Source organism: Periplaneta americana, chromosome 13, assembly GCF_040183065.1.
Source record: "Periplaneta americana isolate PAMFEO1 chromosome 13, P.americana_PAMFEO1_priV1, whole genome shotgun sequence".
Taxonomy (NCBI): domain Eukaryota; kingdom Metazoa; phylum Arthropoda; class Insecta; order Blattodea; family Blattidae; genus Periplaneta; species Periplaneta americana.
The window spans coordinates 128,454,453-128,482,341 of NC_091129.1; the positions used below are offsets into that span (position 1 = coordinate 128,454,453).

Genomic DNA, 27,889 nt, shown 5'->3' on the forward strand with positions numbered 1-27,889 from the left:
CAAAATTCCAAAAACAGGTAATGAATCCGCGGATCAACCGCAGAGATGTATTGGTTACCTGCGTAATGAATTCTACTTTCATAACCATTTTTAGTTAGTCTTCCTCTTTTGTCACCAGTTACACGTAATTTATAATATTAATATAATATAATAATATAGTATTATATTAATTATATAAACATGTTTCTTAATATTATTAACAAAAATTATTTGTATTAATATAATTTAAGATGTAATAATTAATTGTATATTCTCGAATGTTATATTATGACGTTAAAATATGTTTTTAAAAATAATATTCCTCATTTGACGTGTCTGATTTTTTTTAAATATCTAAAAACAGTCATTTAAGTTAGGTTATCGTATTAAATTTATTTTTATTTTAAATCATGAACTTTGCCAATTTTGATGTCTTTCATTTTTCTTTTCAAAATTACAGAAAAACCTGACGTGATACAGAAAATATGAATACAAATTCGGATTCAGGGCACTTCAGTTAACTGGAATCAGTAATTTTTTTTTCTCTTGTAGCAGAAAACATTTTTGCATATCAGTGTAATTTGTGACATACTGAAGTGTTACACTTCATTTCCTGCTGTGGACGGCAGGGAGTTTTCCCACTTTGAGAATCAATTTTTGTTTCGTTTGGTTGTATATGTCACGAATGGGGAAAGAGGAACTGACTCTATAATAAATAAGACTATACAATAATTAAGACTATATAACGTTGCAAATTATTAAGCTGCAATTTTACCGCTGGGGAAAAGCGTTAATTATTGATTTATATGGAGGCAGTTAAGACTGTTCTCAGTCCATTTACTCATCCTATTTAAATATAATTAATGTGTTTTAGAATCTGTATTTTTTTTCCGGTACGGTAACAGGGACTTTTTATTTTGGATGGTACGGCGTACCTGCCCGTGCCGGCCGAACTATAGCACTGATTAGAGCCATCTTTCAGGGAACGTTATGAAAAATTTATAAAAAGCGAATAAAATTTATTTGGGAAGTTTCAGAGAAATTATTCAAATTTAAGCTCCTGGCATGATTTTTGTTTAAATTCCGCTACATTTCGGGAGGATATCGATTATTGCCGCTACGTCTCCCGAAGCCTCAAATTCCGCTACAGTTGGGCACACTGAGTGTAATAGTGACCGTCATTATCTTCATACAGACCGGGCAGAGTATAATACAGTATACTGTATGTCTGACAGTTCATGACGCCCACAAGCGCGCTTCCTTATCTCCTCCCCAACTTAATTTAACGAATGGAAAGAGAATGACCTCATTTCCGCAACCATTCCCTAAAGTGCATCCGCGTAGGTTGCCATGGTAACCTTATACTTTTTCTTTCCCCCAAATTTCCACCAACACTAGTCTACAGCAGTTTGCATTTAGTGTATTTGCCAATTAACATCAAGCAGGTAGCGTTGCGCGTGGTAACTGAACGTTTTCTCTGGTCGACGGAGGTTTAGGCCATTCGGAAATGAAGGAACGGTAAAATATTGCTTAGTCTCATTCAAGGGAAGATCGCAGTTTTACTTTCCTTTTGCAGAAAACTGCATACTGTGTAATCTCACATAATATGGAGGCCATTCTGGAGGATGAAGTTCGACTGACATTAAGGAAAGCATAAAATGGGAAGGCAAATGGACCAGGAGGAATTATGATGGAGTTATGGAAAAATAGATTCCCACTGATGTTAAGACACATTTGTAAAATGTTCATCCAAACCATATAAGGAGATGAAATACCAGAAGAATGGCATCTGTCGTATATATCTGCTGTATATAAAAAGGGAAATAGGAAGACCCGAATAATTGCAGAGGAATCGGTGTTATGTCAACTACAGAGCGATCCAAAAGTCGTGCACATCTTAATAATACGTCCACATATATTTATAAAGATGAATTTATTATGTTTACTTACATCAGCTTTCACATGAGTTAAATCATTTTTCACAACATATCCTGAAAATGGCAGCCCCGTTCAGTAATGCATGTATGAACACTTTTTACCATGTTTGCGGCCACTTTTTTTGAGCGCGCGTACATTGATGTTGTTAATCTCCATTGTTATGTTCCTCTTTAGTTCCTCCAGAGCGTGCGGCCGGCCTGTTTTTATATACCCTTCCTTTAAGATAACCCCACAGGAAGAAATCTGGGGACGTCAAATCGGGGGAACGTGGGAGTCATAATCCTTGCGAAATGATACGCTCACCAAAAAACTAGCAAAAAACTGCATGGTTTCATTAGATGTGTGACATGTGGCACGTCCTGCTGGAACCAACAATCAGGTTCATCATTGTCAAGAAGCGCAATAATGTAGTGTTTTGTTATTATTAAACTATATAAATTAGAAAAGTCGACCTGGTTGGCAAGTTGGTATAGCGCTGGCCTTCTATGCCCAAGGTTGCGGGTTCGATCCCGGGCCAGGTCGATGGCATTTAAGTGTGCTTAAATGCGACAGGCTCATGTCAGTAGATTTAGTGGCATGTAAAAGAACTCCTGCGGGACAAAATTCCGGCACATCCGGTGACGCTGATATAACCTCTGCAGTTGCGAGCGTCGTTAAATAAAACATAACATTTAAATTAGAAATGTAAACGGAATTTAACCGCTGAAGTAATAGGTTAGCAGCTTTTACTTGTTCTACAAATTTCCTTAACTGGAATATTTAATTCAATTTTATTATTAACAGTAATTGTGTAATGATGTCTATCTATGTACACAACACTGGCCGAATTGTTAGGCACTACCATATCCGAGTAATTCCTATGAAATTCGTCTACAACACGTGCATAAGAACGACTGGAAAAATAATGTTCAACAATGAAAACTAGTTTCTCTTGCGAAAACGACATGTTTGCCGAGCAATAAACAAAGGACTACTGCAAACGTCAGTGTATACATCGTTGCTTACGAGATTATACAAGCTGGCGCATAGAGCTTGAAAAACGAGTCTGAAGTGGTTCCCTCGTAATGCGAATTCCGCCGCTCGGAGCGCTGTTCTGCTCTAAATATTCATAGCAGAGCACTTAAGACATTGACATTTGGGACATTTAAAGGACTCACCATTGCTTATTAAATGCTTCGTACAATATTTTATGGACAATAGACGTAATTTCCAAACTTCTACTCCTCAATTATATTACAATAAAAGGCTGTCATTCTTGATATTAAAACATATTACATATAAACTGAGGGACTGTCTGCTCTGTACTTCAGTTCATACACCAAACATTTCCGGAAATAAATTAACTTGACATCTTACATATACGCACTATAGCCTACCCTTTTTACCTAATATTATTAATATTGTTATTAAATAAGCTATTGCAACTAATTAAGGTACTGCATTATCTTTAATTTCCTTGAATTCATAATTACGCATTTGCAAGAAGGCCTAACTTTTCCCTCTCTTTTTAAAAAAAATACGGACGTCACAATAACTGAGAAGTATAATTATTGCGCGATTTTTTCTTGCAGTGGTGAAAACATTTCTATAGGCCTACTGATTAATCTATTGAGCATAGTAATAGTAAACGCTGTAGTATTTTAGTGCGTGTAAATATATTTTGAATTAGCATTTATTAAATTAGGAAGTTAGCCTGTAATTTGTGTGATTGAAATGGTTTACTGCTGTGTGCCATTGTGCAAATCGAACCAGAATAAAGAATGTGATTTTTCGTTTCATTGTTTTCCACAAGATGAAGGACTAAGAAAGAAGTGGTGTGTAGCCATTTCTCGCGAAGGGGGCAAACCAAGGAATCTTTGGACGCCAAACAAGAAATCGCGTGTCTGCAGCAGACATTTCAAAGAAGCTGATTTTAGCATTAGCACAACATTAAAACGTTTGCTTCCTAATGTGGTACCATCCGTCTTTGATGATTTTCCAAAACATAAACAAAATGTTTCAAACATAAGTAGACGCAACAAAAGAAGGATAACAGAAGTGGTATTAGTTACCAGTTTGTGGTGCATTGCCTAATCTCATACTAACCTTGTAAGTTCTCTAACCTAAGTCACTGATAATTACGTAACAATACACAGGTCTAAATACAGACAAATACACATTAATTACCTAATAAGTACAGCATGAAGATAATTAATTACTTTTGTCGGTATTTTCTAAAAGAGAGGGAAAACAGTAACAACATTATCTTCAATGTTTACATCACGTCGTCCACATCTTCATTAGGCTTTACCAGTAATGCTTGGTAAGTGAAACAATGCATGAAATTATTTTACATTTCGGGTCACATCATTCGAGAGTCGGAAAATGCAATTCGCCACTTTTAACATAGCATTGCTTGTTATATGAGAGAACTTTGACATTTACCTTAACCTATAAAGATACGACCTGTTGGTACTGAGTTCTTCACATAGCAAAACACAGACAATTTTCGAATATAACTTAGCTGAACAAAATTCAAATAACACTGTAATATGCTTGGCATATTTATAATATTCGTACTCAATCAGTAATGCACAATTAATCGAACTATTTTCACGATGCACAATGCTTTGTAATGGTACTATTCATCATTTCATAGGGCAGAGAGGCGAACCTAGCGGCAGAAATTGTCATGACTCTGAGAGACCTACTCTCGATCGTGCTATGCGCCAGCTTGTGTAATCCCGTAAGCAACGGTATACATACACATCACAATGACGTCTAGGTTTGTTGCTGTTAATATCCATGATGCTATCTAGCGGTAGCCGATAGCACTTTCCAACTGCATTACTGAATATAGACACTTTAATTTTAATGTGTACGACTTTTGAATCGCTCTGTATAAGTAGAATTTTTAACAGTATTTTTAAGGACAGATTATAAAATGAAATCGAAGGAAAAATATCGGAAGATCAGGCAGGCTTTACTACAGGTCGAGCATGCATGGACTAGATTTTCATTATTAGGCAAATTAGTAAAAAATCACATGCCAAAGCTCATTTGTAGACATATTAATAAGCTGTGGGACGCAATGGAAAGTATTGGTGTTGACATTTCTCTAATATCAATTATCAAGAGATTATACCAGAAGAATCGAGCTGTAGTAAAGTAGGGAAGAGGATCTCAAATTCATTCCAAACGACCAAAGGCCTTTGACAAGGATGTGACATGTCTCCCACCCTTTTCAAGATACACACACACAACAAATATTACAGAGATGGAATCAGTCATGTAGAGATATGAGTACCCCAGTTGGTGATGGGACAGTACACTCTCTTCTGTTTGCTTGTCATTCGTCCAGCCGGCCTGGATTCAAACCCCAGTCTGATCGTGAAGGAATCTGTAGTTAGAAGTCTGCAGTAGGGTGAAGTCTTGAGGGTAGTAGTCTTTGGTACGCGTCCGATGTCTAACCCCTAGTGCCATAAACATTTATAGTTTTAATTAAATCAGTTCAAACACACATTGTAAACAACGTCTGCCATTCTACGGACTCTGTTTTAATAGGTGGGTGTTAAGTAACGCTCGTAATCTGCCTTGTGGCTCTGTCTCGCTGAAATACTATCGGTCTTTTTTACAATGCACAGCATTACATCCCTTCCCAGATATGATTCCAACAATAAATTCTCACAAATAAAATTCCCTTTTGCGGACGATTAAAAAAAGATTGGCATATTGTATGAACACTTTGATTGCGGACTTGTATGTATGTATGTATGTATGTATGTATGTATGTATGTATGTATGTATGTATGTATGTATGTATGTATGTATGTATGTATGTATGTATGTATGTATGTATGTATTTACACTGCAAGTGGGCAAGCATCCGGTGGCAGTGGTATACACAATATAAACAATACACAATAACATGACAGTACAATACACAATACAATAAGAATACACAATACAATTTAACACAAAAATTACAATTAATAATAAAACATAAAATAACCTAATTTCACAATACAACTTACATATGTATAGACCCTACATAAGTTTCAATAGTCTTTCACTTTACCCTCATCTCACTCACTGTAGTAGTACTATGACGCATTTCACTGACACTTTAGGACACATTTCACTGACACTATAGAACACATTTCATTGACGCTATAAATTATCACTGATCGGAACTATTCACTGCACTGTAAAACCATAACTTCACTGAATCACTTCGCTTCACTGATACAACAGTTCAAATAAGACAAACAATTACACCCTTATGCATACTTATAAACAGAACTACATTTAAGCTAAATATTTGTAGTCTAAGACCAGTGGCGGCTCCTGCATATTTCTTAAGAGGAGGAAAGGAGTTAACAGCGCAAAATGACACCTTGGGAAAAACATTCTACAAATTAGCCTACATGCAAAGGCTACATGTAAGACCAGTTAGTGTTAGGGTTAGCCTTCCCTTTTGTATAGCTGTAATCTGTTTTTGTAAACTCAGTTTTCTAAATTTGACCAAAATATAATGTGTTTTCACTTCCATTCATTGTTGAATAATTGCACAAATTAACAATTACAAGGAATTCACAACCTCGACGCATTTTTTGAGCACACTACAGCATCACACGTGTTGGAAGAGACCAGCTATTAACAAGTAACCGGAACTGTTTTACGGAAATGGGAATGAGAAATAATCTGTTAGGAAAAGCGAGAACACTGCACTCACCCACGTGGTCTGTGTTGCCACATGTACATTTTACAAGTTCAGTATCACATGCTTTTTAAGAATGTCAGTTCTTGTAAAGTCATACTACCGTTATTGTTCAAAGCTACCGTTGGCCGATTCATTTTTTTATGTTAAAAATAATGTAGTTTGCAGTAGACCTACTTTCAATTTCAAATATATTTGTACAAAACTGACAACTTGGCTGTTGTCCTGTCTAGTATACAATGAATGGAAGTGAATTTCAGAGGTCAAAAAGATCTGCGATACTAACTTAGAACTACTTCCTCTTTGTTTTATATAAATCCAACTTCAACTTTCAGATACCCTCGAAAGTTTCAAACCATGAATAGTAGCTTATATAAAATGCAATGAATGACATATTTTGATTTATAATTAAAAAAAAAGTTTATATGATGTCTTTCATAGCTTTGCGTTAAAACTGTTTTTATTGTGTCTCCTCCTAGATGTGTTATAGTCTGGTTGAATGCAACATCGTTAGATGGCAGCGGTAGCGAGCTTGCTGCAGAGCAGTGGCTTGCTGCACGACCAGTCGGTTTCTATTTCCCGCCCATGCGCTGATACAGAGGAGGATCTCCTCCCTCTCCGTTCATTTACTTGCTTTAAAACTCTGCTTCTTTCTCTGGCCGCTAGCGCGCTGTTGTCTATGTGTGTTAACTGCAGTAAAGGAGGAATGGATGACTTTCCTCCACACAAACAATCTCGCATCCTTCTCACAGTTTTCTAGTAGCACATGAGTGCGCGTCGTTTAGAATTCGATCAATCGAGATTTTCTTATAGCTGTGAACTTGAAAGTTATCGAATCTTCATCGAATTTCAAGGCATATATTTCATTTGATATTTACTTTCAAAAGAAGAAAAATGTGAGGAGGACGTTCCTCTCTTCCCTCCCCCGAGGAACCGCAACTGTCTAAGACCCTCTTACATGCTATTTTAAAATAATTTACAATTAAAACGAAGGGAGTAACTCGTCAGGCTAAATAAATACATGTCACCTTAAAAATTAAATGTTAAATGTCACCTTAATTTTAATTTGCACTTTATACATAACTTTTTAAGTTATTCTTGAATCTCCTTAAGGAAGGACAGCCCTCAAAGACCGCTGCAGGTAGGTAATTCCAATTATTTATCAATTCCAATCATTTTGTTAAATTGCTTTGAAGTAAGAGTAGTGTAGTGTAAGTTATTTATGGCCATGTTACAGTAGTAATTGTTCCGCGTCGTAGCATCGTGGTCTAAGACATGGTGTCTGGACTCGCGTTACGAAATGCGCGCCGGTTCGAGTCCCGGAGAAGAAGTTTTCTCATGAAATTTCGGCCATCATAAGGGACCATGCCCACCTAGTAACGTGATGAATTTGGGGGGAGTTACGATAGATAACGATTTCTGATTACAGAAACCAGCTATAGGCCTTAATGGCTCAGGAAATAATCGTGCTAACCATACGTGGCAAGCTAAAGTGGCACAAGCTCGGCCCATTCTGACGACGTACTCCGTATGACCGGAAATAATGCTCGACGATGAACAACGTCTCCTCTGTTGACTTGTGAGAACCGTAATTTTGCAGCACTAACTCCAACGCTGTATGTGTACAATTTATGTCAAACTATCATATAAGATAAATACTTGGTTGCTAGAGAAACCTGGACAGCAGATGAACGATAATTTCAGTATTGTTTGTTTTGGCGCATACTGTAGTTTGACTGAAAAGTTTTCAATATCACTGAGTCCAAGAAATAGTAATATGCGTTACAAGAGCGGTATGTTGAGTTTTCATGTTCGAGGAAAAGTTTGAAAAAGCGAAACGTAGTTGAGCTTTTTTAATTTCCAAGAATTGAAAGAAAACATACCGCTCGTGTATCGTACATTATTTTGTGCGAAGATCGTTTATTACATACCTGAAAGAGGAATTTCTAATTAGTTGCAATGAAATCTCCATCTTGGTTTCTGTTCAATGACGGCAAATTTGCAAAACAAAAATATCTATCTTCAACATTGTTGCTTTAAAATGTTTTCTGTGTTTACTATACTCCAGCAGGCCGTGATATACGTCTGTCTTTTTTTTCCCCCCAGTCTATGATGAGTCTGCAATCTTGTTGATTTTTTCACGGCTTCCTTAATGTTACTTGCATCACGAATGCAGTAACTTTAGTGGAGTTGTAGAGTTTACTTAATTTTTGCAAATATTTAAAAACAATAATTAACAGTGCAATTTAGGTGAAATTGCAGTGGTAAGTTTCCAATTTATAATTATTACTATATTGAACGTCTCTAAAAATAATACTTTAAAAGCCTAAAGCAGTAAAATCAATATGTCAGTTAAGCGGTAAGAAGAGAGAAATTGTTGTGTGTGTTAGGTTGGGAATACTGAATGTGGAATTTTTGACTTTCCGCGGATTGGTTTTGTGCGGAAACCAAGCAAATACGCACGATCTCTCACAAAAGAATTCTGTTTCGGTCTACAGACTGTTTTATTGTCTGTCTCTGTGTAGCCCATCTCCTCAAGTTGTCATAGTTACCACCACCACCAGCACCGGAATCCCATTTGACCTGGGTACGTAGTAGGATATGTCTGACATTTTTCCATTTGTAAGACGAATGTCAAGTATTCCTAAGATACAGCGTCGTTAAATAATAATGATGATAATGTTTATGCTAATGTACGTCGTCAGTTTGTTCCAGAAATCTAAAACTTGGGAGATTATAATTTCTTCCGACTTCCTTAAAATTAATTAATCTTTGTTTGAACGTCGTACTGCACGAGAGAAACCGAACACCAACAGCAACTCATTCATAAATTACTACAAACTTATCTTTGCATGAACTGAATTAGCCCATTATCATCATATGTCATCGGAGTGTAGAAACTTCTCGCTAGTGCAGTCTTGCTATACAATTTGTATACTGTACATACCTACTCATACTTAATGTAAAGATTATTAATTAATGGCCAGTATTCAATTTAATTGTATTTAATTCTCTATTTCAAGCGTGGACTCCACTCCACTTATTAATCAATGTCAAGAAAGGAAATCGATGTTATCTATATAGCTAATATCGCCTAGCACATAATACATAGTTTATTACAAATGACCACTTGAGTTGAGCACAAAGAGAAATACAAATACGTATCACAAATCATCTTCGGAAAGTAGAATATGGGTCGATACCTGCATTTTTGTTTCATCTGTGGAAGGGGTGGACGCATGACCTCCTATGCCGAGATAAATCGATCTTTTATACACACAACCCCCCTTAGGGGAGGTACGAGGAAAGCGTAAAACAAGTGAATTTAAGGTCCGGAGTACCACAGATGACTTGGACAGGACTCATATCACCAGATTTTACCGGAATTACTATGTGACAGCGGGTCTCGCCACCTGGCGTCAACACGGGTCTTGCGAAAGAGCGTATCGTAGTTTCTGCACGGTCATAGTGTGATCCACCTTGAATGTGTAAATTTCTAAAAAGTAATATGTAAGGTTTTTTATCACAATTTCATTACGTTAAGGTAGTTTCATATAAAACAGAATTCATCCACACCTGTGGAGTAACGGTTAGCGCGTCTAGCCGTGAAACCAGTTGGCCCGGGTTCGATTCCCGGTCGGGGCAATTTACCTGGTTGAGGTTTTTTCCGGGGTAACTTTCGGTGTTGGACCCCGGACTCATTTCACCGGCATTATCACCTTCATCCCATTCAGACGCTAAATAACCTGAGATATTGATAAAGCATCGTAAAATAACCTACTAAAATAAAAACAGAATTCATAATTAGGCTGGGTAGGCGACGGTGAAACAAATGGACGAAATGTAATTACCTTGTATGGTATTTTCAATTATAACATTTTTTTTTTTACCACACCTACCATATTATTTGGTTGCCAGTCCCAGATTTGGATAAGTATTTTTAATTGATTATTTTACAGCGATGTGGCAACTGCTATTGTTGTCTAGCGTCTGAATGAGTTGAAGGTGATAATGCCGGCAAAATGAGTCCAGGGTCCAGAGATCTTAATGAGTTGAAGGAAAACCCTGGAGACAACCTCAAACAGGTAACTTGTCCCAACTAGGATTTGAACCCGGACTCGCACGTTTCATCGTCAGGCATGCTAACCGTTATTCCACAGCGGTGGACTTGGATAAGTAAAGTACGGAAAGATGAAGTAGTTTCGTATTTATTTTGACAGTATGGGCGCTTACACGTCACCTTTTAGAGGAGCCCTCACCTGTATATCAATCGGACCATACCCTGACCGTGTAGGACAGGTATGCTCATTCTCTGACTCGCGATTACGTTCTGTAATCACAACCTTCGAATGTAGAGCGTGCTGTTCTTCCTTCGAAGCTCGACGGATGACTGCGGAAGGTAGTTCAAGTACTTAGTAAACGTACGAACAGTGCAGGACAATGACACAGTCAAAACCTTCTGTAAGCAAACGATCATTCCATATAGTGTGGGAGGAAGACTATTTTTGTTGTGCGTTCGGTGAAAACGTGAACTATTTACTATGTTGTAAGGTACTGTCAGGAATACTACTGAGCAATATAAAACGACATTATACGCTCTGTCACCCAGAACATGCCGAAGTAACAGGGAAGCTGTTTTCTGTAATATGTATTCATATACCAACGTTATTATTATTATTATTACTATTATTACTATTATTGTTTGATTTTATTCCAAAAGAAATCCATGTTATGATAAAATAATTTTTTCAGGGGTACAACATGCACTACAGTTTCAAGAATTGAAAGCACTTCATGAAAGGTCAAACATTGAAGAAAGTCGAACAATTAGTGCCTGGATAAAATATAGTTAATTGTATCTGCGTACTGGAACCAGCTCAAATGTGAATTCGCAGAACATAGATTTAGTGGTTTTAGATGTATGGAGAGTGATATTAACCTTTTTGTCAATCCTTTAATAGTAAATGTAAAATCCGTGAGAGTGCAGTTCCAGGATGCGTTAATTGATTTGCAAAGTGACGTAGAATTCAGAAATGCAGAGAATATGACTTGACAAGAATGGAAATGTTAAAAAAATGAACAAAAGGAAATATCCCGACATCAGCTTATTCGCTGCCACTATGTTAGCTACCTTTGCCTCGACATATGTGTGGGAACAATTATTTTCGAGAATGAAGGTTGCTAAATCGAAACATAGATTTCCGATTACTTGCAGAAAAGAATCCACATGTTGAACAGACCGCAATGTATGGTGGAATATGAAAATAACACTACATACGATATAATATCATAACTATAAAAGGTAAAGGTAAAGGTATCCCCGTAACATGCCATGAAGGCACTTGGGGGGCATGGAGGTAGAGCCCCATGCTTTCCATGACCTCGGCACTAGAATGAGGTGGTGTGGTCGGCACCACGCTCTGACCGCCTTTTACCCCCGGGAAAGACCCGGTGCTCAATTTTATAGAAGGCTGAGTGAACCTCGGGGCCGTTCTGAAAGTTTGGCAACGAGAAAAAATCCTGTCACCACCTGGGATCGAACCCCGGACCTTCCAGTCCGTAGCCAGCTGCTCTACCAACTGAGCTACCCGGCCGCCCATATTAGACATAATAAAATAAATGTAATAACTGAATATTACAGTATATACTCCTTCCCTTTTCAAATTCAGTTTATTATCCGTATTTGTTAGAATATAAGAGCATGGCACAGGCGGTGCTGCAAAGTAGTTGCGGAGCCCAGTCCGTACACTGTGCATGTTATGCAGTGCAGCATCATCCGTGTAATCGGCGCTTTTACAATTTTGAGCATACCTGGTGTAGGAACTTATGAGTTCTTACGAAGGGCATTGGGAAATACCCCCGTTTCACCGGCACCGGTATATGATCATTAGTAAGGCCAGGAAGTTCATGCATTTGCATATACTGGATGTTCATTTCAAAGTGTGTCATGACGTCACTGTTGTGAATCAGCGATTTGAAGCGAGTTTCAGCTTTTATGTCAGAGAAGTTGCCTATTATTCAAGGCGTTCAATCTGAACTTGAGAACGTGTACGGTATAACTTGAACGTCGTAGCAACAGGTGGCAGCCTGTACGGTCTGTGTGCTACCATAACTTCTTTCGAACTGTGTTTTGCGCGGGCAAGTCGTATGCAGGGTATTTGTTATCATCGGTTGCGTATGGCAACATTCCACAATACAAATCAAATGCTCCGTGTCCATGCCGACCGTCGAAGTTAATGTCAACAAATACGTAATTAATTGTCTTAACCCTCTCCCCATTTCCCGACAGTAAGAAAAAACTCACCTCAGTACGTGTTTCCAAACAGTTCATATTCCTGCCACTATTGGCGTTACCGTACGTATCGGTATGTACTCTTCAGAATGAACGCCGTACTTACCAGGCAACTTCTCTGGCACATATGTAATACGCCTCTGCGGAAGTGTAGGAAGAATGAGTTCTCTAGGCTCATCGGCTAGCCACATGACATACAGCGAGCCATGACACACTTTGAACTGAACATCCAGTATTTTTCCATTGGCTGTAATTAATTGCTGATTAATTATCTCCACGAATCATCAATATTTAAGCTTACAAAGCCAAATTTTATGTTGCATATATTTGCATACTTTTGCGGTTTTTTTATAAATGCATAATATTTCATGATATTTATATTATTTTGGCATAGGGTAAAGGTTGATAATATTGTGATAGTTCTTTTTGAGAATTCATTAGAATTTTACTGAGCGAGAGGAAGATCGGTTTTTTGCGTCAACGTATTAAGGGAATGTTCGTGGATAAGTTTCTGCACAAAACCGTTCCTTCTCTCGCTCAGTAAAATTGTAATAAATTCTCAAAAAGAATTATCATAATATTACCAAACTTTACCATATTTTCGCATTTAAGCTCATTAAAGCTTATTTTATTTTGCATAAAAATGCATAGTTCAGATTTCTAAAATAAAACCATCATATTCTATTTTCGAAAACTGGTATTGAGTGAAATTATTATAATTATTTATAACTAGCCGTACCCGTGCACTCCGCTGTACCTGTTAGAAATAAATATAAAGTAATTACATAATTAAAATATGACGTTTGATCCAGGGAACATTCGTGTTTGATAGAAGGATAAATCGTTTAATATGTTACTTAATTTAAATTCTATTTAAATAATTAAAATGCGGTCATTTTGGTCCAAAGAGAAATCATTTGGTGCAATGACAATTCCTTTAACATGTTTCTTAATTGTTATTACATGCAACCATAGTTTAATGAAGATTGTCATATCATTTAGTTTTAATGTGTATACTTTATATGACTTGCTATATGTTTCAGAAGTTACTGTAATAACATTGTAGAAATATGTCCATCTAGAGAAACTACATTTTCCAATGGTGAAATAATAATTAAACAATTAATTAGCTTCCGATATTACTTCATACAAACACAGAAACATTCTCTGTAGGCTATGTTTAATAGCTTTCGATTGTTGTTGTCCAAGGCCCCTTTTAGACGAAGTCATTTGTTATTATTTCAGTACAGCGCCTTAGATGGCGTTATTGTAATTTTAAAACTCATTTATCTCATTAAATATCAGTCCTATCAAAATTTTGTATAGAATAAAACTTATCGGAAATTATTTTTAAAGAAACTGTTGTTATGTAATATTTTTCATGAAAATCAGTAATAAGCGAGATATTTTGATTTATTTAATTCAGGCCCTCTTATAACCCCCCTTTTAAATAAAGTATTTTGAATGCCATGTAGCCTAAAATCTAAGTTACAACGAAATTAATTTATATTCCAATTTTCATATAAATCGGTTCAGCCATTATCGCGTGAAAAGGTAACAAACATCCAGACAGACAGACATACAAACAAAAATGTCAAAAAAACGATTTTCGGTTTCAGGATGGTTAATTATACATGTTAACACCAATTATTTTTGGAAAATCGAAAATTACCAGAAAAATTTCGGCTACAGATTTATTATTAGTATAGATTACATGGGCATGTGTTTCTCCGTTCCCTTCACTTCCCCTTTTATGCCCAGGGTTGTTCCAGTGCATCTTGTCGCCTTCTCCGTGATCGGGCTGTGTCGCCTGTATCTTCCCAGGCAGGACGCAGTAACATTAGGCGTGGAGTTATCCGTGATCGTGCTCATAGGCTATCTGCGCCTCCGCGATTGTAGATTGTACATGAGCACTATTTTTAATTGGGTATTTAACGAGCTGTATCAACTACTAGTTTATTTTTAGCGTCGATGGAATTGGTGACAGCGAGATGAGACCGAGGATTCGTCATACATTACCTGACATTCGTCTTACGATTGGAAGAACCTCGGAAAAAACCCAAGCAGAAATCGAACCCACGCCCAAGCACAGCTTCAGTTCAGCAGGAAAGCACCGTTAGGCCCAGTTGTATAAAACTCCCTGACTAAAGATGGAAGATCGGAAAGTGAACAGAGTTCAGACACTTCTTCTATTGCATAAAACTTTTCTGTGATCAAATTATCTTGGTTCAAATGCAATCTAAGTTCATGTGAAAAGGATCTGGCAACATCGCATAAACAGGTGAAGTATGTGATGCGCGGGCCGTGTTGTACAGGTTTGTTCAGTGTTGCCAATTTAGCGACTTTAACTCTTTTTTCAACGACAATTTCTTTTAACTTTTATATTGCTTAAATAGGGATTTAGCGACCTTTTTAGTACCCCATAGTGACAAAGTTTAATCTTTCTTTGTTGATAATGAGAAATCTAGCGACTTTCCAACTACTTTTTGGCGAATTTCCGTACAATCTGTGGGAGACATTTGTTTTTGTGCATTGTAAATAATGGCGGACAATTAAAAGGTTGACCGTTCTCCAAATTGTTATCATGTTATGGTGTTTGATACTGCTAAACATAATAAAGCTTTATAACATGACAATTTTCGTTTACTAATAGGCCTACAGTTAATTGAACATATATGAATGTACCTATCATATCCATCAATAATTAATGATTGTTATAAACATAATATAATTACAGGTTATGTTATTTGATACTGCTGAACACCATAAAGCCTTATAAAATATAAGAATGTTTGTGTATTAAGGCAAGAAATTGAAAAAAAAACATATAAATATATATATAAGTACCGAAGCCACCGGCGTGGCTCAGTCGGTTAAGGCGCTTGCCTACCGGTCTGAAGTTGCGTTTGGGCGCGGGTTCGATCCCCGCTTGGGCTGATTACCTGGTTGGGTTTTTTCCGAGGTTTTCCCCAACCGTAATGTGAATGCAAGGTAATCTATGGCGAATCCTCGGCCTCATCTCGCCAAATATCATCTCGCTATCACCAATCCCATCGACGCTAAATAACCTAGTAGTTGATACAGCGTCGTTAAATAACCAACTAAAAAAAAACTATAAGTACCTACCATATCTATTATTATTAATAATAATGGTTATTCTTTTTGCACAATCTGCCACTCGTATATTTCAAACAGAAAAGAAATAACTGAACTTAGATCATCTAACTTAATCGGAGAAATTTTTTCAATCAAAGTTGACTTTAGTTTAAGACAAATTAATCTGAGATTAGAATTTATACAACACAAAATTCCAAGTTCAGCTAGAACGAGAATCAATTTAACCTCTGATCTAAGATTAAATGGTTTATACAATTGGCCCTTAATAAGTCAGACAGTTGCTTCACTTCCCCTTCGGGTGTCCGCCTCCCTCCATAAGTGCTATGCACGCTGCAGGTTACACAGTGGCTCCGGCGCACGATCACATTTTCGCCACGGCTGGTCTAAATGTATGGATGCATCTCAGGTCCAGCACTCGAAAAGACAAAGACAAGCCAAGCTAAGCCAAGCTGTAGAACTGAGCTATCAGAAGGCCTGTATTTGCACTAGGTCTCTTTCAGATAATACTGAAAATTCTGTTGACGGGAGAAATTTATTTCCCTGACGTAGATAAGGTTTTTAATTCAGATGGCGTAACGCACAACAAATCGATGCATGACACCGCTTTATGTAGTACATACGTACATCTCATGCTTTGCTATGGAGTTCGATTAAACGCTCGATAAATTCACTACACCGCAACGCTCGTATGAATTGCTTTGTTTATCATGCGTGCTATGTAAAGTACACTCATGGAAAGAAAAAATGACCGTTTTGAAACGTCTTCATGATGAATGTCCATGCAGTACAGGTATACCGAAATTTTGTGTCACGTTATCTTGATTATTTCACTCACTGTTTTTTCTCCCACGCCTTTAGAACGAACCTAACCCTGTTCTGACGTTATCTATTTCTAATTTAGGTAATTATATAACTCACGAAACTTCCAACGGATAAAATTCCAGACGCACCCAATTTGTTCACCGCTCATGGAGAGGACATTGGCAAAGGTTAGCCGTCGAAGTGTGTCGTAGCTCAATGATATGCTTGACTACTTTTGGAACTGAAGTTACCGTGTTACACTCTCACTTATTACTTGATTTTTTTTAAGTTTGGATTTTCACGTGGTTTAATTTTATTCTAGTATTGCTGTCGTAATATTTTAACCAAATTGCGTCTTATTAGCGTTGGATTTTACCCTAGATGATATACAGGGTGTAACAACTTTAATGTTTAGAATTTCTGGAACATGTTCCCTGACACGTTCTACGTCGATTAAACCTAACATACCTGTATCCAAAGTTCTATAGGTTTAGAGTATTTGTACCCCAAAGTTAAATTTTTTAGTTTAATTTTATCGCTGAATACTGAAAGAAGTAACACCAATTTCCGAAAGTGACATGTCTATGTCATTATTTTTATTAGTACCATATTACATTTTAATATCAACTACTTGCGAGTATGAAAGAAGCAGTGCAAAGTTGAAAAAAAATGTCCTTAAGATTCCAAACACTGTACTTCTTGAAATTTGCCAATAGGCACGTGAAAATACCTGTGCACTAGGAATCCTACGATTTGGGAACCGTGCTTGATATGCCAAAACAGCTGCTGTTGCATTGCCATCAAACAGTCCATACAGATAAACTATGTCGGCGTATTCCTGATGTGTGTACACAAAAGGCATGTTTTAATGGTCAAAACTCAATAAAAAGACTAGTCACAATATGGTTTATTTTTCCCACAACTGTTATTTTAAACTGTTATCTGTTTCGTTTCCTTAGCAACCTAAACAATTTTAATTTAATTTCTCTTGAAAGTAAAATTTCCTTCATTCACTGTTTTTCAAATGTTTCTTATGTATCTCTATTTAGTAATGCCATAAAATAGGCCTTGTATAAACGGTATAATGCTTGGAGCTGCAAGAAGTTGTATTTTTTCCAGCTCTGTTATCTCTGTAACCTCTCAATTTCGGATATAGGTATGTTAGGTTTAATCAACGTAGAATGTGTCAGGGAACTTGTTCCAAAAATTCTAAACATTAAAGTTGTTACACCCTGTATGTAACAGATAGGTCGGCCTTATAGGCTTTGACGTTAACAACTTTTGTCAGGTTTACTACGCTGCCATCTAGTTGTTACATAAGGAGTCACGTCATAATTACCATTTGAATTGCATTAGCGACTGTACTGCCATCTCGTGTTCGTTTACGGCGATCCTGGCGGTTGTTCTTTTCAAAGTACTGCCGACTTTAACGTAGCGATGAGTTATCTGTTACATATATGATCTAGGATTTTACTAACCTATCCAAAACAAAAACATTGTATTATTAAAAAATCTCGCTTTTGTCTGACACTGCATCGGTATGCTTCTGAGCGTCCCTGTTTTTATGACTCATTTGTTGTCAGCAATCAGTACAGTAGTTTCTTTTACGCTCGGCTCGACTCGACGATTTTAACTTCGTTCAAAGAACTTGTGCTATTAAATTCCATCGCTTTGGAACTATAATATATACTTAAATGATAATATGATCAGATAAAGACGATAAATTACTTAGAATCGACAATGTCATTTTTTACTTTGGCTAAGATACCAGTTTTAGAGATTCTTCCTTCGTGCATTTTCGATGTTCAAACCCCATGAGGGGTTCATGAAGTTACAGAAATTATTATAAAATTATAGTTATTAAATTTACGTAGCCTGACCTTTTACACACATTATTTAATTTCAATGTATATTATTTTATATTCCATCGTTAACGTTTTTATAATATCAACGTTAAGCAGTAATTCCAGGTGTGAAAAATAGGAAATAGACTATTAGTTTTATTTAGAGAAAAACAGATTTTAGGTAGACTAAATTATTGTTGAATTTATAATTATTTTATTTAACTCGAACATTTTAAATATTTCGTCCATACTCCCGTCCTTCAGTCATTTGTAGAGTAGAATACATAGTAATAACGCTAGTCATTATACTTGGCAGTTTTAAATTAAATTTTATTCTGGTTTGTTTGTATAATATGCTTCCCCGAGTATTAGTATTAAAAATTAGTGTATCTCTTTCCACTCGATTACAAGAAGTATGTGACAACAGAGGTCATTTGTGTGCATATTGAAATTTGTTTTAAATTAAATTATGGTTTGTTTAACTGCAGAGGTTATATCAGCGTCGCCGGTGTGCCGGAATTTTCTCCCGTAGTATTAATCTACTGACATGAGCCTGTCGCATTTAAACACACTTACTATTCTCCAACCAGGAGATAAACCGTGAAAGAAATGTGCTTACTATTGCGTCATCTGTTGGAGCGAAATAGATAAATAATGTTAGAGTTATAACGTCAGTTTAAAAACCATGCGCTCTCCTCCATATGTTATTTTCTTTATTGAGGGATTAAAAGACCAAGGGCCGTATTCATAGACATTCTTAGCGCGGGCTTCCGGTGGTTGATCAGCGAACTAACGTTATTCGTATTCATAAACCAGTGTTAGCGATATGATAAGATATGAATCCTGTACAAGTAACCAATCGATAGCCGGGGCTAGTTTAGCACGCTCGTAGCGCGGGCTAGCGAAATGTCTATGAATAGCACCCCAAGAGATTAACAGTGATCTAATTTTGTAACTAGGGTAGTATAAAAATGTGTTATGGTTTGTGCTTTGAGAGATAGCCAATAGAGATATGAGTACCCACGTGTGTGACCTTATGACATCTTATGACATGAACATTCATTCACAGCATCACCCCACTTCCCTTCATTCCCTGGAGACTTCCTCGTGGCTGGAGTACAGTAAATGCCATCGACCTGGACCGGGATCAAACCCGCAACCTCGAGCACAGAAGGCCAGCGCTATACCGACTATGCTACCCAGGCCGACTGTATATTGACTGAACACTCAAAAGAGCCCTTTTCAGGGCTACATGATTTTCCCAAAAATGCATTCAAGAAACATACAATTCTGAGTAACTCAGGTTCAAATTACAAAGATGTAATAATAATAATAATAATAATAATAATAATAATAATAATGTTAATAATAATGTTAATGTCACGACCGGGGATCGAATAGGAACATTGTCTTCGCAGGCGAACGCGCTACCACTTGCAGCTATCAAGAGATACAGAATGCATGAGTAGGCCTATAACGTTGTAGTTGGGTGGCATATATTAATATCTCTAATCAAGAGTAATTTACAGTGCATATAGATGCACGCTACTATAGCTTCTCATGTTCTTGTATATCACAATATCAGAGTTAGATTTATAACCTACACCTGCAGTCCATACCATCCATTTGTGTCATAATAAATTACGTCCGTAAAATATGTCTTTCCATATTTTAAAATTACGGTTTGTAATTCTAATCTGTGAAACTTTTTTGGGTATAAATTAAAGAATATGGATAGTAGAACACTCATGTATTTCTGTTCGACATCAAAATTAAACAGCTCGACAGTACAGTCATATGACAGCTTGAGTCGTGCTTCAGACTGGTGCTTCTGATCGATATTGTAAGGAGTCGACAAGAGTGAAACATGATACTCTCACCCATCTTCAGTGCTCGTTGTAGTGGGCACACCGCCTCCTCATCCCCTTCACGATTAAAGGAATCTATATAATGTACGCTCTGGCATGACATGCTACGTTATGCTGAAGGTGTGAGTGCTACGTCCATCTGACAAGGAACCTTCTACATCATCTCTTGAAAATTTGTATACGGACAAATCCTGCCATAAAAAACGTATTTACCAAACATTAGTTGCCAATATAAACTGTAAGATATAAAGATAAGTTTCAAGACACCATCTTCTTTTCAACGTTTAGACCAGTGGTCGTCAGCACTGGCTGAAATGTACAATGGGTACGCGGTGCCGTCCCGTGTGCACTGTCGTGCAACAGGGAGAGATAGAGAGCATACCCGCTAGCAGCTACGAGAGCACGATAGTGCACTGCGTTTTCCGCGGGTAGGAGAGGCTAGCCCCAGCGTGTTCTGTGCTGACGACCCCTGGTTTAGACTATGGTGAGTTCCGGCTTCACATTTTGTTGGCGTCTCTTCGTAGGTCGTCCTCTGTCTTGGCGGCTTGAGGAGTGATAATTTATAGTCTCGTCGCTCTTATTTCCGGCAGCCAATCACGTTGCAGGTCGGCTACATTAAAACCTGTGCGTCTTGTCATTCGCTACTGATGATGTAATGCATTTCCTAAGGCTCGATAAATACTTAATATAATCGTCCGCCATTTTGGCTCTTTCGTTGGCGTTCGCAGAAAGCACACGAGGACGTTATTTGCCGCTCAATTATTTGCTCAATTACAGTGCGTTTGATTTATTATGATAGGAGCTACGACATAATGTTTAACGGTGAAGCAAATAGATTCCTCATCTAGTAGCTCGGCAACGAAAGAACAAAAATGGTGAACGATACTACCTACCTAGACTTTATAGAGCCTTCACTTCCTAAGGCGTAAGCAAAGAGGAGAAGTCACACCGGAAATAACAGCGACACGACTATAGTATTCAGCAGGTATACACCGGCGAATAGGGATTACAAAGAATGGATACTGAGAGAATTATTCTGTGTTTTGTTTCTCTGTGCGCAGGAGTTTAGTTCCACTTTCAAGCGCTAGAGGTTAGTGTAATCGAGCACATGCTAAGATAATAATTACGTATAGAGTGAGACACAGGATCCAAACATCGCCTACCTTATTGCATAATCCAGTAACTGTTTGCTTCAAATAAATTCAAATTAACAGCTTTTCCTTATTTCTCAGTGACAAACTAGTTGTAATAATAATTTTTTATATTTTATATATAATAAATTATAGTATAAAATTATGTATGAAATTCGTTTAATATTTGTATACAATATAATATAGGAGTATGGTTTTACTTCTCATAGGAGTTTTGTTTTTTCCATTTTTAGCGCTATCAAATCATTAACATATTTTAATTGTTGGGGTCAACGTCTCAACTCTCATTATAAAGTAACTCTAGAGTCTACACATTACAGTTAATGACAGTTTTATTATTTCATCGGTCCAATTTATTTTGAGTACATAATGTACCTAGATGTATTAATTGTATGTGTTATATTTCCGCTGTGTCGACTGCTAGCTGGTGTGATGTCAGTGCCAACTCTTGGGAGAAAGCAGAATCTCACGCTCAAACTGGTTTGAAGGTCATTGAAATCAGTCCTGCTACGTCAAAGGTACCGACGCAAGTGTCCATACTGTATAATCATCTATACGCTGGGTATTACACTGTTTATGCATACTAGAGCTAGAGTACTGACTGGTGAACGTATAGTCAACTTGAAAACGCACCCTATCGGCCCCCAACATTATTACAAGCCTTCTCATCACCTTTTACGGTCTCCACTACATATCATTGGAATTCCTTATCACAAAGTATTAGGGACTGCTAGACAATAAACAATTTTAAGAGTAGCTTAAAATACAGTCTTATTGTTAATTGAGTCTAATTATCTTAGGTTGAAATGTTATAATTTCTTTTCGTAGATATTCTGACAACCCTAAATGTCCATTGTAATTTATTTCTATTAGCCACCGGTGTAGTTCAGGCCGTGGCGCGTTTTCCTGCTAATCCGAAATTTCGTTCGATTTACGCTTGTCAGGTATTCTATGGCGAATCCTCGGCCTCATCTCGCTTCACCAATAATTCCATCGACGCTAAATAACCCAGTAGTTGATACAGCGTCGATAAATAACCAAGTAAAAATTCTGTATGTATTATCTAGCATTATTTTTAAATATCTTAAAACTTTATGTAGGCCTATATTAATTCTATAAAAATCGGTTGTTTCTGAACCAGCGTGGCAGTAAAGTGAGATAGTGGGCATATTTCTACACCAGCTACAGCTCCTGATTTCAAGTCTGATAACGATCCGTCAGTATTAAAATATAAGCTTAACCTGTCCTGAGATGAATAATTTGAAAGATAACTTTATGCTGCACCATTTATGTTTAATCACAAATCTCTCTTGTTTGCAGGTGAAATCTGGCAAGTCTTCGAGTGTCTTGAAGATTCGATTTGTTGTCAGAGAGGTAAGATATTGACATTAAATTGGACTAACGGGATTTGTAAAGAAATTAATAATTCTGAAAATAAAACAGGAAATTGCCTGTTCGATGAAGATTAATTACATAGATGAAGATGAAGATGATGAATTTATTATTATTGCTGTTGTTGTTTAGTCAACTGTCCGAAGACATGTTTGATCCTCATAAGTGACACAAATAAGGCATCACTCAAGAGGCAACTAAGCCAGGAGATAATGGGGTAGGGTGGCCAGGTCCTTTCCCCCTCCATTGCATACATCGCTGACTAGTAAAATTATTATTATTATTATTATTATTATTATTATTATTATTATTATTATTATTATTATGCGTTGTCATTATGCGGCACTTATTGAATGACTCACCAGAGAGACTACAGTTAAAGGCCCATTCACAGTGAAAATTAAACATAACGTAAGCGTTAACTTAAGAATGTAAACGTTGCGGTAAAGTCACATCATTCATGATGGGGACATAAACATAACCGCAAAGATACTTGGTAACCATGGAAACATAACGACGCCATTTCCTCATACTCTGTCGTATACTTCAGCGCTCCACGATTGTGTACTGTTTGCAAATCACGTAAAATAAGCATGAAAGTTCGGAGTTCTCAAACTTTCATGTTAACGTCTAACGGCAATGTTAATGTCAGTGTTTATGTGAATCATTCCGAATGATCCCATTTGGTAACCTGGCCACAAACTTCTGTGTTTATGTTACGGTTATGTTTAATTTTCATTGTGAAAGGGCCTTAATTTTGTTGAATATTCGACATAAAAATTGTTGTTTATAAACATGCTGTGCTCCTTTTTCTTCTGTTTAAAACTGTATCGCTTCAGAGAGTTCTTATTCGACATTATCATACAGTCATCGTCTGTCAGAGCCAAGGTCGCCCAAGATCAGAAATTCCACGGTTGTGATTGTTTCATTAATCTTTTGGCTTGTCGGAACCGTAAAAGCAACGTCACTCAAATTCGAAAGAAGATTATTTTGGCAATAGGAACTCATATCGACACAATTGATATCAAATCGTTTGCATACAAGTGAATTTTATGCGATTATCGGTGAGAAGCATTTCTCTTGAGCACAGCTGCTTGGTGAGTCCGTAAAGACTGGATCAAAGAACATCGTAACTGAGGCCGAGAACAATGGCAGTTCTGTTCTACGATGAATCTCGTTTCAGTGTACATTCCGACAACCACCGAATGCGCATCTGAAGAGAACGAGGTTACTTAATTACTTACAAATGGCTTTTAAGGAACTCGGAGGTTAATTGCCGCCACCACATAAGCCCGCCATCGGTCCCTAACCTGAGCAAGATTAATCTAGTCCCTACCATTATATTTCACCTTCCTTAAATCCATTTTAATATTATCTTCCCATCTAGTCTCGACCTCCCCAAAGGTCTTTTTCCTTCAGGTCTTCGAACTAATACACTATTATGCATTTCTGGATTCACCCATACGTGCTACATGCCCTCCCAAAGGAGGGGGAGAATGGGACGGGGAGGAGGAGAGGAATGGGACTTTTAAGGAGGAGTAGTGTAAGGCTTGTTACGAAACCTAACACTGAAGCTCGGAATGGGACTGATTCTCCGGCACGGCATGTTAGTTGGAGGCCAGAGGGGAAAAGATCCTTGGGGAGGCCGAGACGTAGATGGGAAGATAATATTAAAATGGATTTGAGGGAGGTGGGATATAATGATAGAGACTGGATTAATCTTGCTCAGGATAGGGACCGATGGCGGGCTTATGTGAGGGCGGCAATGAACCTCCGGGTTCCTTAAAAGCCAGTAAGTGTAAGGCAATAGCACAGTCTAGTATATACAGTCACGAAGCTCAATACGTAGTAAATATGCATCCATAGATAGTTGCTAACCACTAGAATCGCTAATATCGCCTCATTACAGACAATGCGAAATAGTACCGGCACAGTCTATTGTTCCTGGCACCCTCACAACTCAAGCTTCGTGACTGTATATAGACTAGATTGTGGCAATAGGATCAAAGAAGAAAGAGAGGAAAATTATAAAGTGAAATTAGAAATGCGAAGATATTAAGAATGCTGTCTTGTTGTCAAGGATCTAACTCCGGTACACTAAAGCAGAGTTCTTTTTTTTTATCGTCATGTTATACTGTATGATGTATGCATTCATTCATAATGGAGTCGGCCTCGGTAGTGTAGTTGGTATAGCGCTGGCCTTCTCTGCTTGTGGTTGCGAGTTCGATCCCGGCCCAGGTCGATGGTATTTAAGGTATGTATTAACGTTTGAAATGGCGTTCTTTTTGACTAAAATTTTCTTTGTAATAATGTTAGCTGCAAAATCCTAGTACAGAGCATTGTACGCATAAACAGCAATAACTCTGTGAAAGAAAGTTCAAAATTGAGTAATTTTTAGAAAATATATGGCATTTTGAAGAAATAGAATAATTTTTAATTAATTATTTTTTTTAGGGAATCAAAAAGTGAAATTGAAGTTTCTGATATATGGTTATGTTAGTCTACTTTCATATGTTGTCTGATAAATATCTAAAAAGGTTGGTTAAAAAATGTAGATTTTCCTCCAAAACGTTAATACATACCTTAAGTATGTTTAAATACGACAGGCTCATGTCAGTAGATTTACTGATATGTAAAAGAACTCCTGCGGGACAAAATACTGGCACATCGGCTAACAATGATAACGCTGCAGTTGCGAGCGTCGTTAAATAAGCCATAATTTTAATTTTAATTTAATTTTTCATAATGGAGAATTGTTTCAAGTCGCCACCTTCAGACAGCGTTGTTGAAATCTAATTGATAATTACACCGCTATGTTGTTTATTCGGCCTACGAGCGGCTGCTCTAAACGATGTACGTACATCACTGTTGACAGTTGAATATCGCTGACGCCACTACATCAGTTGGTTGCAATATTACAATAGAGGGTGGACGCCCAGTTACAATAATGGAAGTAAACATTGCATGGGGAAAGAAACCATCCACAACGAGCGAATAATCGATAGTAAAATCAGCGGGAAGTTGAGTCTCTGAACTACATGAACGCAGCGATAATGCTTGTGATGGCGGCGATGAAAAATACTGTTAGGAGAACGGTTAAAGAGTCTGATTTCTAGACTGTCATCTGGATTAAATTTCGAAAAGTACAATTGTAATATGCTGTGGACTAGCTCATAGCCCAATCAACTGACTACAGTAACAACAGTGTGGTGTCGAAAAGTCTGTTGAAGATGGTGGTGTCAAAGAAGAGACAAGTATTCACTCTTGACAGTAGCGCCTGTCATAATCATAGATAGGGTGTTGGGTACCAAAACAGTAAATTTCAGTTGAGTAGCCTACAGCTTTGAGTATAGATGTCACCGACTCCTCACCCTGCTCCCGTCGCCACAGACGATGCGCATTTCACATAAACAACGCATAGTATCATTCTGTGGAGCTGTGTGCAATGAATAGTTTAAAGACTATTGTTAATTTATATTAATATTTTAGATTCTGAACAAAATGAGCTATTCTGTTATTATTGTATTATTTAGGTAATGTTAATATTATGCATAATTCCAAAAAAATAAACTCATCTGTTTTTAAATAATTATGCAAACAGGAGTATGTAGGCTTGACACGTTTATTTTTTTCAGATTATTCTTCATTAAATGTTGACGTCTCGTGCTGCCACGCATTCGGTTGCGTTACAGTCAGAGTTCAACATCGGAATTACGATACGAATTTTCTAGCTGTCATTACAGTAGAAATGAAAAATTTTCTTGAAAACGATTAATATTATATGCCACATACGAGTTAGGCTACACTATTAGATTCACAAAGTATTTGTTCACCTGATGATAGTAAGAAATACTGTATAATATTTCAGATTTGCTCCAGTAACGTCTTGTGACGTAGAATGAATATTTGCAGAGTACAAATGTTTTTTTTTGTGAACATAAAAGGAGTATTTCGTTTGATAAAATGAAAATGTTCATTGTTATTTGTTATAATGAGGCTAGAATCATAATTATGTACTTTGTATGATATTTTTATATGTATGGATAAATCATTTTAGATTGGGAATTACGAAGTTTATAATTACAGATTATTGCTTTTTTATATTATTCGTTTATTATTTTTTTGTTCTAAGGCCGTGGATAATTGGAGCACATGTTTGGTTACCACGGCTGTACAGGTTTGTCGTTCTTGTTGATTGACATTGAGATCTGCGCTACTACTTTCCATTCGGTAGAGATATACTCCAAGCTCACACAACTTAACAGTTTTGGTACCAACTTCCTAGCTCTGATTCATAATATATTTTCAATTTATTTTTGTGTTTTTCTACTGCATTTAGTGTAGAGCAAGTTTCGTTATTGCAAACGTCGATTTTGAGATTGTCATTCATTTACAGTTTATTCACCCGAAGTAAATTAATTCATGGCTCATTTATTCGAACTTACTAATTTTTTTTTTAAATTTCATTTCGTTCATTTGTTTATTAAATATCAATAATTCATTTATTCAGTTTCGTCCCTTTATTCACTATTACTTGTGTTCAGTTTCGTCCTTTAATTCACCTACTCAGTTTCGTCCGTCTATTACTTTTTATTCACTTCCGTCAATCTATTCGCTCTTAATTCAGTTAATCCGTTTATTAGCTCTGTTCAGTTTCGTACGTTTATTCGATTTTGTTCAGTTTCGTCCGTTTGTTCGCTTTTTCGTTCAGTTTCGTCCGTTTTTTCGCTCTTATTCAGTTTCGTCCATTTATTACCTCTTGTTCAGCTTCGTCCTTTTATTCGCTCTTATTCAGTTTCGTCCGTTCA

At 37.0% G+C, this 27,889-nt stretch overlaps 1 protein-coding gene across 10 annotated transcripts in view; it reads left to right on the plus strand.

Moving 5' to 3' along the window:
- The window catches only part of LOC138712423 (uncharacterized), a 216,227-nt gene that overhangs the window by 136,369 nt on the left and 51,969 nt on the right, over positions 1 to 27,889 (plus strand). For all 10 annotated transcript variants that reach the window (XM_069844220.1, XM_069844229.1, XM_069844228.1 and 7 more), the window contains one exon: positions 23,010 to 23,063. The gene's annotated coding sequence lies outside the window, so the exon portion shown is untranslated. The remainder of the gene's footprint in view (positions 1 to 23,009; positions 23,064 to 27,889) is intronic.